The sequence below is a fragment of the Mus pahari genome, chromosome 9 (assembly GCF_900095145.1).
Source record: "Mus pahari chromosome 9, PAHARI_EIJ_v1.1, whole genome shotgun sequence".
In the NCBI taxonomy this organism is placed as follows: Eukaryota; Metazoa; Chordata; class Mammalia; order Rodentia; family Muridae; genus Mus; species Mus pahari.
Genome location: NC_034598.1, coordinates 47,408,424 through 47,414,213, shown reverse-complemented (window position 1 = coordinate 47,414,213; position 5,790 = coordinate 47,408,424).

The window sequence follows — 5,790 nt, the reverse complement described above, 5'->3', positions numbered from 1 at the left end:
TACAAGCTTGCAATCCCACCAGCAATGGAGGAGTGTTCCTCTTTCTCGACATCCTCGCCAGCATCTGCTGTCACCTGAACTTTTGATCTTAGCCATTCTGACTGGTGTGAGGTGGAATCTCAAGGTTGTTTTGATTTGCATTTCCTTGATGATTAAGGATGTTGAACATTTTTTTCAGGTGTTTCTCAGCCATTCGGTATTCATCAGTTGAGAATTCTTTTTTTAGTTCTGTACCCCATTTTTTAATGGGGTTATTTGAGCATTCTTTTTAGAAGATTTTTTTTGTTTTTTATTTTTCTGTTTAATTTTTTCTTCATACCTGAAAAACCTGTGTTTGAGTAACATTATACAGACTGAGAAGTTTAAAGTAAGAATATATACATGTATGTAATGACAATTCATAACAATGAGGCCATGAACTTGAAAGAGAGCAAGGAGGAGTATATGCAAGGCTTGGCTGAAGGAAAGAAAAGGGAGAAGTGATGTAATTATAACCTCAAAAATAAAAGGATACAAAGGTAGCAGGGAAGGGGAAGGGAGTTGATGGGAGTGAGAGAGGGCAATAAATGGTAACAGGTGGATGAATGTGACTGTAATACATTGTCATGTATAAAAATGTCAAAGTAAATTCCTTTATGAAGCATAACATATGAAGTATATTGAGCATAATATAAATATATTAAATAGTTGAAAACAGTAAAAATTATCAATGAAATTATAAGAAATAACATATACTCAAAGAACTTTTATCAATCTAATGGTATTTTATTCATTCACAAATTAAAACAAAATTCTGTCATTTAAAGAAAATTGAGAGAAAGATTATAGTACTCATCTTAGTAAATAAAATATAAGAGAATCAGGAAGACGAATACTATATATTTTGTTATATGCAGTATCTGGACGTGTGTGTGTTTCTCTGTGTGTATAAGTGCATGTATGTGTTTATGTGTTTCTTAGGAACATAGAAAGAATATTATGTTGAGAAAGGAGAGAACAAAAAGAGAAGTGAAAAAGAGCTAAGAAAGACAATGTATCAATTATTTTCACAGATCAAGATTTAACTATAATAGTAGAAAGTATGCATACACAAATATATACATAACTACATGTATACATATCTATATGTGCATGTATATGACATGAAAGCAGTGCTATTTAAAGGAAGAGATCAGCAAAACTGTGAACAAGGAAAGGAGAGGGTAGCGGAGAGGTGGCTAAGAGCAAAATATGTTATTTGTGTATGAATATGTCATGTAAACCCATTGTAGATACAGCAATGATTAAAATTTGATTTTAAAGTAAAGTAATAATATAGAGACAATTTTTATTTTATTTTATTTTTTTTGTTTTTTTGAGACATGGTTTCTCTGCAGTCTTGGCTGTCCTGAAACTCACTCTGTAGACCAGGCTGGCCTTGAACTCAGAAATCTGCCTGCCTCTGCCTCCCAAGTGCTGGGATTAAAGGCATGTTATACAATATATTTTGATAATGTTGTTCCTTCTAAAAATAGTTTATTAGCATATGATATGATGTTCTATTCAGAAAATTCTGAAGAACTGATGGAAATAGTATTTTTAAATATGTATAAAAAACAAAACTGTTCAGAGTATGTAATCAAGTAATAAAGCTGGATAAAATATGCACAAATCAGTAAGTTATAAAGATCATTTCTTCAAAATATACAAAGAATTCTCAAAGCTAATGAGAAATTTCCTAAGCATTTCTTTTTACTTTCTGGTCTTTGGGTTGTTGTGTTTTGAAGTTTGTAGAAATGTTTTAATTGGAGGGTTTGTAGATAAAGCCATTAATCAGTTGGATACAATTCTTCATCAATGAGACCTCATGCTATGATACCTTCCCACCATCTTAACACAAGATGGTCACAGACCAAGTTCTAATGTTACAGTATTTACATCTATTGTAAACTAAGGACTATGGAACAAAGGAGTATTATATATCTGGAGTCACTATGATTTGTGAGAAACATCACTTACTTTAGAATACTTTATAAAATATATTGAATTTCTGTATATTAAATGTTTGTGTGTGTGCCTGTATGCCTATTACTAAATGTAGTCAGTGGTTACCAAACAAGACATTTTTGAGATCAGGCTATATATACACATATACAAGCTTGGACCCCAAGGTGAGGTCCTGTGATACCAACTGCAACTGTCTATCCAAACTCAGCTCCAAATTTTACAAGCAGTTAAACACACTCACAAGGCACTGGAAGACCAGCTCTGGTGACACAAATTCCTCAAATTTCAGAGTGCAGACTCCTAGCTGGGTGTGGGCCCAGCCCTTCCTTTCTTGGTCCCTGGACTTGGGCCACTGGTGACTGGTTCCCCTGCCAAATGTCTTCCAAGGAAACTCAGAAACAAGCCTGGTGGCGAAGACTGTAATCACTTGAAGTGACATCAATATGCTAATTATGCCAATAAAGAAGTCATCCAGGCAAGTACTAAAGAAAATATAGAATAAATAATGTCATAATTGAACATAAATAAGAGACATCTACAGCTCATTCCACCAAAACACAAGAATATCATTTCTTCTTGGAAGTCCATGGAACTGTTTTCAAAACTTACCACATATCAGCACACAAAGCAAGTATAATTTATGCAGAAGAGGCAGAAATATTGTAGGAGCAAGGATTGGTAGATGACTATAAGAAAGCAGTATCTGCTGGCACAAAGGAGCTGATACATATAAACTCACAGAGACTGTGACAGCATTCACAAGACCTGAAAAATTTCAAACCAAACAAAATCTGAGCTGAAGAAAGGGAAGTGAATACAAAATAACATCAATAAATGAGAATCTATTTGCAATTGATACCTTCTGGGAAAGGAGAAATCAATTTTCTTCAATGGAGCAATGCTAGGTATACCAACCACACTCCAGGGCAAGGCCCATGGTAAGGAATAGTGTGCAAATTAAAAATGGATTCCATAGATACTCAGTGCTTTATGTTATTTCTTTTGTCATTAGGTTGTTTGCTTTTGAGAGAGAGAGAGAGAGAGAGAGAGAGAGAGAGAGAGAGAGAGAGAGAGAGAGAGAGAGAGAGAGAGAGAGAGAGAGAGAGAGAGAGAGAGAGAGAGAGAGAGAGAGAGAGAGAGAGAGAGAGAGAGAGAAGTTGAATATGCAGGGATAGGGATGTTGGGAGGACCTGAGAAGAGCTGAGGGAGAAGATATAATACAATCAAAATACATTGTATAAAAAATTAAAATAATAATAAATGTATATTTTCATATGAAGAATAGTGAAAGTACAGTCAACGAAAGAAATAATGGAGGGGTAAAACATCACTGTGATTAAATTTATGTAAAATCTCCTATCAAGATGATACAACAAGCAATACTCAGAAAAACACTGGCAAGACATACCTGATAAAGAACTTTCATCTAAAGTAAGCAAGAAAATCTGAAAATTCAGCTAAAAAGGAGCGATTCAATTTGAAAACAGAAAAAAAATCTGCACAGATAATTTGCCAAAGGTATAAACAAACATATTCTAAATAAATAAAAAATGTTTAATATTATTCTCATTTGATAATTGCACATGGAAGCTAAACGTCGCTGTTAAACACATTCTAAAATGGTCAAAGTGTAAAACAGCAACCACACCCAGTGCTGGTGCCAATGGGAAGGAGAATTCTCACTTTCACTTCTTGCTAAGGAAATGCAAACAGTGGTCATTTTTCAAGGTCAATTAGCAGTTTACTTAAAATCTTAGTGTGCATTTATTGTACAGCCTAGCAGTTATAATTCAGGTTCTATCTCAGTTCAGTTCAAAACGTATGAAGATAAGTCTCTGCTGCTGAAGGTCGAACACATTTTATAGGACTCAGAGCAATTGAACTGGTACTTACCCAAACCCTCCTCCCAGAGCACCATCTTTCATAGTGTTGGAAGGTTCTATGCAAGCTGCCATGGGATAGTATCAATCAATAGTCATATTCAAATGTGATAGCTATGAACAACAACAATGACCAGCAAGTAAGATCTCTAAAGGCATAACAGTGGCACTTATATAGCTCTCTAATTGGGCTTAAGACCCACCCCCAATGGGATGGAAATCATACAATAATATAAACCTAGCCAACTTCCTCTGTGTAATGAGATTGTTGATCTTAAAGCTGAACCCACAAACTGCTGCTTTCATAAACATTTAGTACTTCTAAATGTTTAACTTTATACTTATAGGTAAATGTACATCACATATTACATACAAGAAACTTCTTTTAAAGGAAGACAGGCCATTACAGAAAGTCACAATTATCAAAATACAGAGAGCAGCTGATCATGGGTTGTCCAACCTGAAATGATGACTATGCTAAACCACTCCCTCACTTAAGAGTCAAGGAAGATATTGAGAGGAGGAAAGATTATAAAAGCCAGGGGACCAGGAAGCCTGTCATTAGATTGTATCTTCAAGATGTGATAGAAAAGTGTCATCCATGAAATTCTGACAAATGACAGTCTAAGCAAGACCAGAACAGTGACAACACCATCCGACATACCAACATGGATGGGGGAAATCTCATGGAACCCCATTCCTAGATGGGGATCGACAGGCTATTAACAGTTACTGAGAGATTGCTCTTTCCAAGTGATAAAATCCCTAACTGCTTATCCAATATCAATTAGTCAGTCCTACATACAAGCATCTCTAAAGAGATTAAGTAGGATGTATTCACACATGCATATATATGTGTGTATATAAGTAAAGAATAATAGATTGTGAGGTTGAGAGGAAGTAGGAGGGAAAGTGTGAGTTCTAAGAAGATAGTTATGTTTTAATTTAAATATTATTAAGAATAATTAAACCTTTGCCTACATAAGAACTATGTGCCTAGGTTTTTGCTTTTGTGGTTTTGTTTTTTTAACTTTTGGTTGATTCTTTAGGAGCTTTATATAATGTACCTCAGTCTCATTAATCTCCCAGTTCCTTCATATCTGCTCTCCACTCTTGCAACCTCCCCTCCACAAGAAAAAATACACAAACAAAAAATTAATAAAATATAGAAAACATCTTGTGGAAGCTGTAGTGTGTCACAGTGTGTTCCACACTGTTCATACATCTTACCTTGCAAATGTTCATTGCAATGAGTCATTGGTCAGGTTGCAGATCTCTGGCTTCTGTGACACCACCAATATTGGATCCTACTGGGACTACCTCTTGGTTATCCTGCTGTTGCCCCGTGTCATGCAGATATCTCAGCTTTGCATCAGTAGGTCTAACTCTTTCATGTGTTCCAACAGTTCGTAGGTGATAGAGATTTTGGGATAGGCTAATTCAAAGCCCTGGATCTGTCCTGGATGGTAGGTGAGCTGGTTATCCCACCAGCTCTCCTGCATCCACACTATCAGGGAAAATTCTCCAACACTCTACTGGCTAGGGCACCCAATGCTACCATTGGCAGAGGGAGGGTCAGCTCTCCCACTCTCATGCCCCCAGGATAGCTCATCCACACCTATACCCACACCTACACCACAAAAGCCTGCTCCATTGTGCTTCCCAGTCAAGGCACAGGGCACACTCTCCCAAGTGATGCAGCCTGTGAGAGGCTGACACAGTTTTTCCATGCTCACACCCTCAGGGCTGGTTCACACTCACCATCAAGGCTAGCTCCATTATGTAGTTCTGGCTAGGTGCTTAGGCCCACTCTCCTGAATACTACAACTAGTCAGAGATAGGGCTAGCTCGCCTACTCTCAAGTTCTCGGGGCCAGCTCTCCTGACTACCTCAGGTGGCAAAGGGCAAGAGGCCATAGAATCAC